The sequence below is a fragment of the Balaenoptera acutorostrata genome, chromosome 13, assembly GCF_949987535.1.
Source record: "Balaenoptera acutorostrata chromosome 13, mBalAcu1.1, whole genome shotgun sequence".
NCBI lineage: Eukaryota > Metazoa > Chordata > Mammalia > Artiodactyla > Balaenopteridae > Balaenoptera > Balaenoptera acutorostrata.
The window spans coordinates 15,733,149-15,748,188 of record NC_080076.1 but is presented as its reverse complement, the minus strand read 5'-3'; positions in this window follow the sequence as shown (position 1 = coordinate 15,748,188).

Here is a 15,040-nt window from a genome sequence, read left to right as displayed (position 1 = left end):
AAGTCATTAAAGATTTACAATGAAGTGAATATGGTACATGGAAGTTAAAATACCAATAAAGCTCATGAGGCCTTGACTACTGTACTTTGTCATCGTTGTTTACATACCTGAATACATTTTATTTTTTGGTAGCAGTTCGGTCCCATTACATAAACTAAACTTTGGAAGAACACACATAGAAGTAGGTTTGTTTTGGTTTTTTTGGAATTGAGCCACGGATACTGCTCAGCGTGCATGACTTTTGCTTTGCATACAGGGATTTCCTTGTCAAGGACGCCAGTGTGAGCTGGTGGACAGGACTTGATGTGAAGAACTCGCTTCTCTGGGCATGGAGTCAGTGCACCAGCCCAAGTCCAAGGACGTTCTGCGCTGCTGCCGTGGGATTCAAATAAGGAACAGTGAGTTCCCCCACCAGTCTACTGGTGTCCTTCGTTGTCGCTACCAAATCTAACCCTTGAAACTCCCGTTGTTTTTTAGTGTTAAAATTAGGAAAGGAACTGTATGAAAATTGGCGAGCTACAACTTCACTCGTGTTTGTTCTGTTTTTTATAACAAGAAATATCAGGCATTCTGATAAAGCTAATAGGGCCCAATTTTGATTCTCCAGATAGGGCCTGTGGAGTCCAATCAGGGTCACTGTGTCAAGTCCCCTTTAAGTCCCTGTGATTAATTTTTTTTGGAAAATTACATTATTTTTATTTAAAAAATTTTTTTATTAGCGTATCGTTGATTTACAATATTGCATTAGTTTCTGCTGTACTGCAAAGTGAATCAGTTATACATATATCCACTCTTGTTTAGATTCTTTTCCCATGTAGGTCATTACAGAGTACTGAGAAGAATTCCCTGTGCTATACAGCAGGTTCTTATGAGTTACCTATTTTATATCTGGTAGTGTGTATATGTCAATCCTAATCTACCAATTTATCCTTCCCCCCACCTCTGCTTTCCCCCCTGGTAACCATAAGTTTGTTTTCTACATCTGTGACTGTATTTCTGTTTTGTAAATAAGTTCATTTGTACCATTTTTTTAGATTCCACATATAAGTGATATCATATGATATTTGTCTTTCTCTGACTTACTTCACTCAGTATGACCATCTCTAGGTCCATCTATGTTGCTGCAAATGGCATTACTTCATTCTTTTTTTGATGGCTGAGTAATATTCCATTGTATATAGATACATATATATCTGTCAGTGGACATTTAGGTTGTTTCCATGTCCTGGCTATTGTAAATAGAGCTGCAATGAACATTGTGGTACATGACTTGTTTTGAATTATGGTTTTCTCAGGGTATATGCCCAGTAGTGGGATAGCAGGGTCATATAGTAGTTCTATGTTTAGTTTTTTAAGGAACCCCCATATTGTTCTCCATAGTGGCTGTATCAATTTACATTCCCACCAACAGTGCAGGAGGGTTCCCTTTTCTCCACACACTCTCCAGCATGTACTGTTTGTAGACTTTTTCTGACCTGTGTGAGGTGATACCTCATTGTAGTTTTGATTTGCATTTCTCTAATAATCAGTGATGTTGAGCATCTTTTCATATGCTTTTTGGCCATCTGTATGTCTTCTTTGGAGAAATGTCTATTTAGGTCTTCTGCCCATTTTTGGATTGGGTTTGTTTTTTCATATTGAGCTGCATCAGCTGTTTGTATATTTTGGAGATTAATCCTTTGTCAGTTGCTTCATTTGCAAATATTTTCTCCCATTCTGAGGGTTGTCTTTTCATTTTGTTTATAGTTTCCTTTGCTGTGCAAGAGCTTTTAAGTTTCATTAGGTCCTATTTGTTTATTTTTGTTTTTATTTTCATTACTCTATGAGGTGGATCACAAAACATCTTGCTACAATTTATGTCATAGAATGTTCTGCCTATGTTTTCCTCTAAGAGTTTTATAGTATCTGGCCTTACATTTAGGTCTTTAATCATTTTGAGTTTATTTTTGTGTATGGTGTTAGGAAGTGTTCTAATTTCATTCTTTTACATGTAGCTGTCCAGTTTTCTCAGCATCACTTATTGAAGAGACTGTCTTTTCTCCATTGTATATTCTTGCCTCCTTCGTCATAGATTAGGTGACCATAGGTGCTTGGGTTTATATCTGGGCTTTCTATCCTGTTCCATTGATCTATATTTATGTTTTTGTGCCAGTATCATACTGTTTTGCTTACTGCAGCTTTGTAGTATAGACTGAAGTCAGGGAGCCTGATTCCTCCAGCTCTGTTTATCTTAAGATTGCTTTGGCTATTCGGGGTCTTTTGTGTTTCCATACAAATTGTAAAATTTTTTGTTCTAATTCTGTGAAAAATGCCATTGGTAATTTGATAGGGATTGCATTGAATCTGTAGATTGCTTTGGGTAGTATAGTCATTTTCACAATATTGATTCTTCCAATCCAAGAACATGGTATCCGTTTGTGTCATCTTTGATTTCTTTCATCAGTGTCTTATAGTTTTCTGAGTACAGGTCTTTTGCCTCCTTGGGTAGGTTTATTCCTAGGTATTTTATTCTTTTTGATGCAATGGTAAATCAGATTGTTTCCTCAATTTCTCTTTCTGATCTTTCATTGTTAGTATATAGGAATGCAAAAGATTTCTGTGTATTAATTTTGTGTCCTGCAACTTTACCAAATTCATTGATGAGCTCTAGCAGTTTTCTGGTAGCATCTTTAGGATTTTCTATGTATATAGTTATCATGTCATCTGCAAATAGTGATGGTTTAACTTCTTTTCCAATTTGGATTCCTTTTATTTCTTTTTCTTTTCTGATTGCTGGTGGCTAGGACTTCCAAAACCATGTTGAATAAGAGTGGTGAGAGTGGACATACTTGTCTTTTTCCTGATCATAGAGGAAATGCTTTCAGCTTTCACCATTGAGAATGATGTTTGCTGTGTGTTTGTCGTATATGGCCTTTATTATGTTGAGATAAATTTCCTCTATGCCCAGTTTCTGGAGAGTTTTTATCATAAATTGGTGTTGAATTTTGTCAAAAGCTTTTTCTGCATCTATTGAAATGATCATATGGTTTCTATTCTTCAGTTTGTTAATGTGGTATACCACATTATTGATTGGCATATCTTAAAGAAATCTTGCATCCCTGGGATAAATCTGACTTGATCGTGATGTAAAATCTGACTTGATCATGGTGTATGATCCTCTTAATGTGTTGTTGGATTTGGTTTGTTAGTATTTTGTTGAGGATTTTTGTGTCTCTGTTCATTAGTGATATTGGCCTGTAATTTTCTTTTTTTGGTAATATTTTTGGTTTTTAGTATCAGGGTGATGGTAGCCTTGTGGAATGAGCTTGGGAGTTTTCTGTCTTCTGCAATTTTTTGGAAGAGTTTCAGCAGGATACGTGTTAACTCTTCTCCAAAGGTTTGATAGAATTCGCCTGTGAAGCCATCTGGTCCTGGACTTTTGTTTGTTGGAAGTTTTTTAATCACAGTTTCAATTTCAATACTTGTGATTGATCTGTTCATATTTCCTATTTCTTCCTGGTTCAGTCTTAGAAGGTTGTACCTTTCTAAGAATTTGTCCATTTCTTCTAGGTTGTCCATTTTATTGTTGTATACTTGCTTGTAGTAGTCTCTTATGATCCTTTGTATTTCTGTGGTGCCCGTTGTAACTTCTTTTTCATTTCTATTTTTATTTGAGTCTTCTCCCTTGTGATTAATTTTTTTAAAAAATTTCATGATCATTTTTTATTGAAGTATAGTTGATTTACAATGTCGTGTTAATTTCTGTTGCACAGCAAATCAATTCAGTTATACACATATTTACATTCTTTTTAATATTCTTTTCCATTATGGTTTATCATAGGATACTGAATATAGTTCCCTGTGCTATACAGTAGGACCTTGCTGTTTATCCATTCTGTATACAATAGTTTGCATATGCTAACCCCAAACTCCCACTTCCCTCCCGCTTGGCAACCACAAGTCCGTTCTCTATGAGTCTGTTTGTTTCGTAGATAAGTTCATTTGTGTCATATTTTAGATTCCACATATAAATGATATCATATGGTATTTGTCTTTCTGACTTTACTTAGTATGATAATCTCTAGGTCCATCCATGTTGTTGCAAATGTAATCATTTCATTCTTTTCATGGCTGAGTAGTAATCCATCGTATAGATGTATCCCATCTTTTTTATCCATTCATCTGTTGATGGACATTTAGGTTGTTTCTGTGTCTTGACTATTGTGAACAGTGCTGCTGTGAACATAGGGATGCATAGGGATGATGGTTAATTTTATGTGTCAGCTATGATGGCCTCGTGGGGTACCTAGACATTTAATCAAATACTATCCTGGGTGTGTTTATGAGGGTGTTTCTGGACGAGATTAGCATTTGAATGGGTAGATTGAATAATGTTCAGGTTTCAGCTCTTCCACAAACTGGGAATATGTTCTATCACTGGTGAGAAGCCAGGAGGAGACTCATTTCCAAGCCTCCTTCCTGTGGAGAGTTTCCGGCACCTGTTGACTAGAGTTTTTGAAGAAGTTAATAATACATTATTGTAGACCACCCAGATTTCAAACTCATTGTATCATTCTAAACTTGAGACCTCTTGGGAATTCCCTGGTGGTCCGGTGGTTAGGACTCCACCCTTTCACTGCTGAGGTCAGGGGTTCGATCCCTGGTTGGGGAACTAAGATCCTGCAAGCCATGTGGCATGGCCAAACAAACAACTTGAGACCTCTTGATTCTTCTTTCCTTGTCTTTGGACTTGATGCTCCCTTGATCTATTTTACAGTGGTAACAAGAGACTTTTAGCCTTGCTTTTATGAGAGGCAGTATTGCATGGTGGTTATGAATGCAGACTTGGATTGCCTGTGTTCAAATTCCAGCTTTATCATTTACTAGGTGTGTGATTTGAACAATTTACTTGACTCTTCACTGATTCCATTTCCTTATTATTACTTTCTATCAGTACAAATAAGAGGGATATATCTTACAAGGTCCATACTTGTAAAGAACTTAAAACAATGTCTGGCACACTCCATAAAAATGAGCTAGTATCACTCTTCTTGAAAAGGTTTCCTATTTTCTAGACCCGTACTATCTTTCAGACATCTCTTACCTAGCTGGAGTTTTGATACTTCCTCTCCATCCCCATCATCTCTGCCACTTTGCTGCTGCTGCCCTCGGGTGACATTTATTCTATTATGGCCTAATCTTGATGGGTCAATCAAAAAGGGAATATATTTACTATCACACTAAAATCTTATTTAGAACGTGGTCTTTCCGTTTTCCAGCAATGGGAAAAAAAGGGTCAGGGATCAGTTTTACCACATGCCTTTAATGAAGAAAATAGTAGAATCCACATTTCACAATCCTCAGGCTGGCACTTTAAATTATTCTGCCTCTCAGAAACTTTATTAGTATTTGTTCCTTATGGGCAGACGCTGTGCACTGCTTTTATATTTCCAGATAGGGGTGAGAAACATAACATCCCTGCATTGTTCTTAGCATTTGTACAGATGAACGAAACAATTCTGATAAGAAATCAGAGAAAAGAGTAAAGCTAAACGAAAGAAAGAAACTAAATTCTTTCTGAAGTAAATGTCAGTGGCACTGATCTCATTTCAAACCTTCAATTACTGTTCTGCTGTTTCATTTATGGGGGAATGGCTGACAAAATTACCCGTGGATAATCCAATGGTAGCTTTTTCTATTTTGAGTATCAACTCAGGAACACTCTTTTAACCATGGAACGTGTGCAGTTGAAATCCTCAGTAACTGTACATGTTTTTCATTCTGTGATAGTATTCCTCTTCAAATTTCCATTATTCCCAGAAATACTTCTCAACTATCTTGATCATTTACCCTTCCTAGATACTTGTTATGGGCTGAATTGTCTCCCCCTCCCCCAAATTCATGTGTTGAAGCCCTAACCACCAGTACCACAGAATATGATTATATTTAGAGATAAGACCTTTAAAGAAGTGATTAAGTTGAGATGAGGCCATTAGGGTGGGCCCAAATCCATTCTGACGGGTATCCTTGTAAGTAGAGGAAATTCAGACACACAGAGAGACACCAGAGGCCGGTGTGCATAGAAGGAAGACCATGTGAATAGGCAGCAAGAGGTTGGCTATCTGGGAGGCAAGGAGAGATACCTCAGAAGAAACCAACCCTGCCAATACCTTAATCTCTAACATCTAATCTCCTTGATCACCTTCTTCTATTTGTGATAAAATATATTTCTGTTGTTTTTGACACCCAGGCTGTGGTATTTTGTTATGGCAGCCCTGAAAAACTAATACAGTACCCCATTCATGAAATTGCTAACTCTTGCACCAGATTCAACTGGTCAGCCAAGCTCTGTCTCAGTTCATACTCAGCCTTGATGATTTACCTGGGCAGAGCCTCCAAGTACAGATAATCCCACAGCAAGATACAAATGGCTACATTTTGCTAGATCACATCAACTTTCTGGAGTCCACCTCCCACAGTCAACAAATCTTGAAGAACAGGCGAAGACCCTGATTTATTTAACTTTCTGATTTTGGGGGTAGCAGTCTAAAATGACCACATTAATTTAAGCAGATTTTGATTATGTTTCCCTTGATCTCAAACACCACCCTTCCCAATGCTGTTTTTACCTAACTCTCAAATGTCTAGAGATGTTTGCAATGGATCAAAGAGCTTTTAGTTCTGAATTGTTTGAAGAAGCCAATGGCATATGTAGTAGTGTTCTAGGGCTGCTGTAACAGAGTACCACAAACTGGGTGGCTTAAAACAACAGAAATCTGTTCTCTTACACTTCACAAGGCTGGAAATCTGAAGTCAAGGTGTCAGCAGGGCTATGCTCTTTCTGAAAGCTCTAGGGGAGAATCTGTCTATGCCTCTCTCCTAGCTTCAAGCACTGCTGGCAACTTTTGACGTTCCTTCACTTGTAGACACATAACTCATCTCTGCCTCTGTCACCATGTGGCTGTATGTCTCTCTCTCTCTGTGTCTCTTCTCTTCTTCCAAGGATACCAGTCACACTGGACTAAGGGTTCCCCCTACTCGAGTATGAGCTTACCTAGTTACGTTTGCAACAGCCCTATTGCCAAATATTCTGAAACTCCAGTAAGAATGAGAAACCAGGACAACATCTAAAAAGAGCAGATATCCATCCCAGATATTGACAGATGATTGACAAGATCTGAGATACTTTTTCTTTGCCGTATTTGAACAACTGTGAGTCTTGTTTCTCTGACTCTAGGTTCGGAAAGATCACAAAAAGCTAAACAAAGACTGGACAGAGAATGAGGCAGCATTTACAGTTAAGAAAACGGAAAAAACTTGTTCAGGAAATAACTGTAGAAAGTTTTCTGCAATCTCCTTATTTAAAAAAAATTCTTTACACAATGAATTGTAAAAGTTAGCCCTGGCTTAATTGTTCAGGCTAATTATTAAGGTCAATTTGGTAGCATTTACCTGCTAAGTCTTATGTAAGTGGCAATGCAAATCTCCACTGGCCTGTGGGTGACTTTTTTTCCCCAGCGTCAGAGCCCTGGAGCAACTCATTGAAATTTCCTGAGCCCTAGGACTCTCCCTGAGACCTGCTAACCCCATCCTTCACTAACTGAGTTAAATTCAGCAGAGGCTGCTGGAAAGTTTTTTTTTCTTTGAAAAATGTTAAACTAGTTCTAAATGGTACATCTTAATCCTTACCAAAATCATTCATCTTGGACAGTTATTATACTTGAATGTCTTCTAACTTAGAAACAGCCTTCCTCTGAGCCAACATATACCTTAAGCAAACAGAGCTCAGGGATCATAGAAATACTTTAAGCATGCATATAGAAGTTTTTCAGTGGCCCCTTAAAATAACATGCATCTGCTAGCAAACTGTTCACTAGAACTTTCCTCATCACACATACAAATAACTGTCTCCAGTTTCTGTTACAGAAAAGCCTTCCCCAGTCCAACTCATGGAATGCTTCTTGTAGCAGGGAAGAGCCTAATCTGACTACATGTTGGATCTGTTTCTTTTACTTTAATCTTTGCTTCTCATTGCTTTTGTTCACTAAAAGTATACTGTCTATACATTAATGGCCTGCCTCGGGGAACCCTGCCCCTCTGCCTGAATGTTAAACCAAAGTGCCTTTGTTCAGGGAAACATCTGGACCCTGTCCAGCTGTGGATGGCTGCAAGAAAGAAGAAATTAACACATCCCTTCCCCAAGGCTGGCCATTCCAGAGGATATTTGCAAAACTTAGGGCCTTTTTACTTTACTTCCTCATCTCTTCTCCCTCTCTGTGCTATAAAAGAAACTGGCATCCAAACCCTGATAAGATGGTTATTTAGAGACATTGGTGTGCTGGCTTTCCGAATAAAGTCGTATTCCTTACCTCAACACCTTGTCTCCGATTTACTGGCCTGTCGTGCGGCAAGCAGAGCGAGCTTGGACTCGGTAACGTTTTCATTGCTTGGTTTCCTGCTTTTTCAGTATCCAGCCCCCTTCCATTTTATTAATATTTTTCCAGCCATTCTCTAATGCATTCTTTTGGACAATGTCTATGCTTAGCAATTACCCTTTTTAATGGGTACTAACTCAGGCAGAACTGAACTAATATACCAATATGCCTTCACCAGAGGGAACCTGGTACCACTATATTCCCTCTTGTATCACCATGTTGCATGAACTGTCCTTATGATATCTACTTCCTCATTCCTCACTGAAATCCGACATCTACTCCAATTGGGTAACTGAAACTACCCTCTCACTGTGTCACTTAATGCTGTTGAAGGTTTTCTTCATTCACGTCTCCACACCATTTTCTTTTGGTTCTCCTGAGCACTTAGTTTGCTCCTCGGCTACCTACTCCCTATTTCTCATGCTCTTAAATAATGGCTCAAGGTATCCATTAGTTCAACATGTATTTTTTAAGCACCTATAATGTATCATGTATTTTCCCGGATACTGGCAACAAAGCAAAATAAAACATACACTGTCCCAATTCTTGTGGAAATGAGAACTTCTCTAAGACTCGGCACACTTCCTAAGTGATTTCCCATAGCTTTAGTTACTTCCTATGAATTAATAATTCCTAGATTAACATATCAAGTCTTGCACAAACCACTACTGAGAGCTAGATCCATACTTTTACGTGCTTGGAAAATCCTCTAATTCACTTGTCTCAAAATTAACATATTTTTAGTATCTACCCTAATAACGCCTATAGTTAGTGGCACTATTAACAAAGGAAGCAGTCCCCTAAATTCTACACTCACTCTCATCTGCACATATCTGTGGCTGTCAATTCCACCTCCAAAATAATACTCCAGCTTGCTTCCTCCCATTAAGAGCTTAAACTCTACTGCAACTGTTTACTTTCAAGCCTTCATAATCTGTATTTTTGCAATTGCTTTTAAACTGGTCTCTCATCTCTGGGTTCAATTTCTCCTGATGACTCCGTATCTAGAATCAGAATAAAGTCTAAATTGTAAAAAGGACCTTGAAATATAAAACCAACCTACATCACCCATTACAAAGCAAAAACCGTCAAACAAACCAAAAAAATAAATAAAACATCACCATATAGAAGGTGAAACAAATGAACTACAACCTGTGAGAAAATGTTTGCAACACGTAAAATGGGTAAAAGATTAGTATTCAGAAAACATAAAGAACCACATAGCCACAGGAAAAAAGTAGCTTCATAGGAAATGGTAAAAAGAATTGGCCAGCAATTTCAGAGAGGACCACCAATGACCAATAATCATATGAAAAGACGTTCATTCTCATGGGTAGTCAGGGAGACAAACCACAGTGATTCCATTTCACATTTACCATATTAGCAAACAATTTAGGCTAATTAGTGCCAAGTACATTTGCGTAAGAAACAACATAAATCCTCACCGCTGCTGGTGGGAGTATAAATTGATTTAACCACTAAGAAAAAACAATTTCCTAGGAAAATTGACCATGTGCATAACCTCCCTCCCTTCAGCCACTCCAATGTATACTCTAAACTCTTGTACATACGTAAGAAGATCATGCATTGTTCATAGAAATTGAAATAACCCAAATGCACATCAACTGTAAAATTGTGAAACTAATAAAACTATATCCTGGGGCTTCCCTGGTGGCGCAGTGGCTGAGAATCTGCCTGCCAATGCAGGGGACACGGGTTCGAGCCCTGGTCTGGGAAGATCCCACATGCCACGGAGCAACTGGGCCCGTGAGCCACAACTACTGAGCCTGCGCGTCTGGAGCCTGTGCCCCGCAACGGGAGGGGCCGCGATAGTGAAAGGCCCGCGCACCGCGATGAAGAGCGGCCCCCGCACCGCGATGAAGAGTGGCCCCCACTTGCCGCAACTAGAGAAAGCCCTCACACGAAAACTAAGAGACCCAACACAGTCATAAATAAATAAATAAAATAAATAAATAAAGTATTAAAAAAAAAAAAAAAAAAAAAAACAACTATATCCTTACAAGAGAATTCTACTCCTTAGAGTATATCCTTACAAGGGAATTTCAAAAACATATTATTTATCAATTAAAGCAAGTCACAAAAGACTCCACATAGCATAATTCCATTTATAGAACTTCAAAAGCAGGCAAAAGCAACACAGAAATTTAGGGTTATGCACTTGGGAGATGAACACCATATTTAGCATTCTGGTTAACTCTGGGATAGAGGAAGGAAAATGCAATCGGGGGAGCAGATAGGGGATTTCTAGGGTGTGGTAGTGTCCATTCTGACTTAAACCCGATGCAGGTGAGTCCATTTAATTTGCTATAATGCTAAATTTTTCAGTGGAAAAAAGTAGATCACCAGCTTCTGTTCTCTGTATTTCCTGTCACCCTAAGATCCACAGCCAAGAGCTATATGCCAGTTCCACAACAAACACAGACACACATGCCCACACACACATACCATGGTTTACTCCCTTTTATGACACAGTTTTTCATTATCCAAAAAATTATTTACTTTCAATCTTCTCTGATTTTGCACCTGCTACTCCTTTTTCTTAGAATGTCTCTTTCTCCCCATTTTCTTGCTGTTGGGGAAGTTAGTTTAAATGGCATTGTCTCTGTGACACTTTTCCCAATCCCAGCAGGCAGGGTGACACATTCCCTCTTTTGACCTCCATTGCACTGTTCATTTTGCTTTTACTGCTTTCCCTAAATCATGTTAAACTTATTCATATGGCTTCTTCATATCATGAGTACAGAGATATTAACTCTTGTTTCTCTCTTTATAAAATTCTCATTTCTACTCTGGCATTTGTGCGTGCATCAGATTATTTTATTTGAATGAAGAGAAATGAAAATTATTGCAACATCTGAAACATAATATCATCAAGTTCTTTGCTGCATAGTGATACAAAATTCACTATTATTTACAGGGGAAACTTGTAAAATACACAAGCAGTGTATTTAGAATAACAGAAATAAGATTACAAAAACATAATGTCAGGGACCAGAGTGCTTGGCAAAAAAAAGAAGAGTTAGGAGATACATGATCACAATCTCACTCAGAAGACAGAGGGAAACTTGAAAAGGTCAGAGATTTGGTACTTTCAAGTGCACAATTACTGCTTTAAAATAATGGCTCAAGACATACTCAAAGATGACAAACTCTAGAATATTTTCCATAAAGACTGGGATTGAATTTTTGATTGCTTAAAAACTAAAACAAAAAGAAAAGAAAAAGGCATAAAAGAGTGTATTCCTGAGGAAGGCAGTGAGTAGTGTTGAGATAGTATGGTGTTTACAGGGGATGTGAGTCCCCATTAGCAGTAGAAATTATAATTTGCCCAAGACCAAGAGAGCAAGTGTTTCCAAATCTAATTCTAAAGGAATTCTAAAGAGAAGGAATTCTAAAGGACATTCTACACACCTTCAGTGGAATGGCTGATGCTTAACTCATCACAAAAAATCAAAGCGTCAATTTTATCATGTAGAAAATTGAATAACTTTTACATAATGCAACACAAAAGTAGGACACTGGCTTAATGGTTGCCTTCCACCATACGACAGTATTCCATCTCCTAGAATTTACACTATTTGATTTTCAAATATTGTGTCTATTTAATTCAAAAGACTGTTTCAGGTGACTTAGCAACCCACCTTCAAAACCTGAAGATTTGCTACAGAGGAGGATGTTTATTTTAATTTACATTTATTATAAAAGCAATTCGGAACCAGAAAGTTCCCAAGTATTTCTGTAATGGCAGCATTTTCAAGCACTGTCTTTTCATAGGAAATAATACTAATTTGATACATTTGTTTAAAAGCAGAGTTGCTGCTAAAAGAGTACATCTTAAAAGTTCTCATCACAAGAAAAAAAAAAGTAACTTATTGTGTGGTTATTGATGTAAATGAAACTTATTATGGTAATCATTTTGCAATATATATATCAAATCATTAAGTTGTACACCTAAAAGGAACACAATGTTATGTCAATTATATCTCAAATAAAAAATAAAACTTAAAAAAGGAGATAAAAAAAACAATCTGTTTCATGAAATCATATGATTTTTTTTAACATCTCTGTTGGAGTATAATTGCTTTACAATGGTATGTTAGTGTCTGCTGTATAACAAAGTGAATCAGCTATACATATACACATATCCCCATATCTCCTCCCTCTTGCGTCTCCCTCCCACCCTCCCTATCCCACCCCTCAAGGTGGCCACAAAGCATATGATTTTAAACAGACGTAATTTACCAGTGATAAAATATGAGACCTATAAATGTCTTTTAATTCATTCCCTTTACCAATCTACTCGTCCTCAACATGAACAATATGCTTCAGTATACTGAGTAGTAATGAAAAGAAAAACCATAAGTACGAGTATATTATTCTCAGCTGACTTCCTCAATGCATTTTTCCAGTGGTATCTTTTTTTTCCTAGTATAGATTAGCAATGAATCCACACCAGGCAAAGGATCTTCTTGTTCGTAACATAAAGTGTGCATTTGGTGGGGGGACACACAGTATCAGTGAAAGCCTCATAAAATAAGGGCTTGCTATTCTTTGGGATTTCAGTCAGTGCACATTAAAAAAGTATCTGCAGTTGCTAGCACTTTTATAGCCTCTCAGTGGAAGTTAACAGTGGCCAGAAGGGACTAACTTTATTTTGCTTTTAAAAGAAGGCATGAAAACACGTCCACCAAAACTCATGGACCACATCTATAGAGCTGATAAGGGACTAGTTTAAAAAAAAATTCAACACCTTGTTGACAAGGCTCTCAGGGAATTTAACCAGGAAGTTATTCTCTTTTTCTTTCTTAGTTCTTTTTCTTTTACATTCTGAGACTTGTAATCAGCAGTTCAGTTTGATCCACTGAATTTTAGCCACAGGATTAATTTCTAGCATTCTCACTGGAGTGCCCAAGAGACCTGTGGCCAAGAGCAATTTGGTATAACTACTCATATCATCAAAACCTCCCAAAGGCACACTTGCTTGACTCCTCAAGACCTGATATATAAAACAATCTGCCTTAGTTTTATACAGTGATGTTTCGACACTCCATCCAAATGGGAGATTGGATCATTCAGCACTCCAACTCAAAAAATTATTCCATAGCTACAGACAGCTTCCCAAACCCTTACATGCCACAGACACATTAAAAGGATGACCTAAAGGCTAAGTAGAATACATACGACAAATGCTTACCTGGTATTGTACAATTTCCAATAGAGTTGTAGGTACTTTGTGGTTGCTTGATAAATACTTAGTAACTACTGTTGCATATATTTGAACTTAAGATTAAAAAAGAATACTATTGATGTGAAATATGCAGAAAACTTGTCATGCCCTGTCTTCATTGTACTTTATATGTTGTGTTGGGTTCGCTGATTCATTCTTATAGAAATTTTGTCTTAGTTTGTTCTCGGGCTACTGGTGGAAGGGCAAAAGGGTCCATCTGGTTAAAGAAATGTAGGCACCTAAATTTAAGTTCACTGTTAATATAACTGAGTCAACCCACTGATATGTAGACTATCTCCAAGGTATACTTTATATCCAGCTGGGATATAAAACATTAAAAGTATTTTATAAGATGTGATGATAAAATAATAAAAATCATTCTTAAGATAGTGTCAACTTGCTACATGAGAAATTTGGAAGCTGTTTTCTTACCTCTGTCATATAATGGATCTATTTCACAGGTTGGAAGAATAAGAGTTTTACTAAATTTACTTGAGCAATTTGGTCTAATTTTTCTGGAAATGTGCACAACCTCGAAGATTCAGAGGTGTTTCACATTAGTTAGAATTCTGGGTTGCCTGACTTCTACTTTTAAAAGATGGAGTAGAAGTGCCTTTCCCTATTCTTCCCACTAAGAACAACTAAAAACTCTGGACATCTTAGATGTATATAACAAGAATAAGAAGACTTTGAGAAGTGGAGAGAAGTCAGACCAGCTAGTGATCTTGGGTCCCAAGAAATGACACAGTGGTGAGCTTCCTGGGATTTTGGTCTCACATATCCTAGATTTGGAGCTGAAGAAGCAACTCAGAAACATGGATGAAATTAGACATTTAAAAAGCCCCAACAAGGGACTTCCCTGGTGGGCCAGTGGTTAAGACTCCACGCTTCCACTGCAGGGGGCATGGGTTTGATCCCTGGTCGGGGAACTAAGATCCCGCATGCAGCACGGCTGGCCAAGAAAAAAAAAGGTTCTCTCAAGCCAGTGTACGAGGAAAGGGGCTGCCTAGTGAGAAGGAAAACTTTTAGACAATCACTCTTCCCACCTCCACAGCACCAGCTATAATGAGTAATAAAGAACCCTCCTCCTCCCTGCTGCTGGATGTTGTCAAGAAAGCCTAATGGAGAGCCAAGACTTTCACCACCGTCCAACACTAACAAGGCCAGTCCCTCTCCAACCCCCCTCTCCCTCCACCCTAGTAAAAAAACAGTACCCCTGCCCACTTCCAGCTGGGGTGGTATCAGCTGAGGCCTATTGAGGTGCCAGAATTCCCAGCTCTGTCCAGCAGTAATGAAGACATCCTCTTCCCATCCCACTCCAAAACCCTCATGCCATGGAGGCCAAGTGGAGAATCTGGACCTCTACCCTCATGGGCAG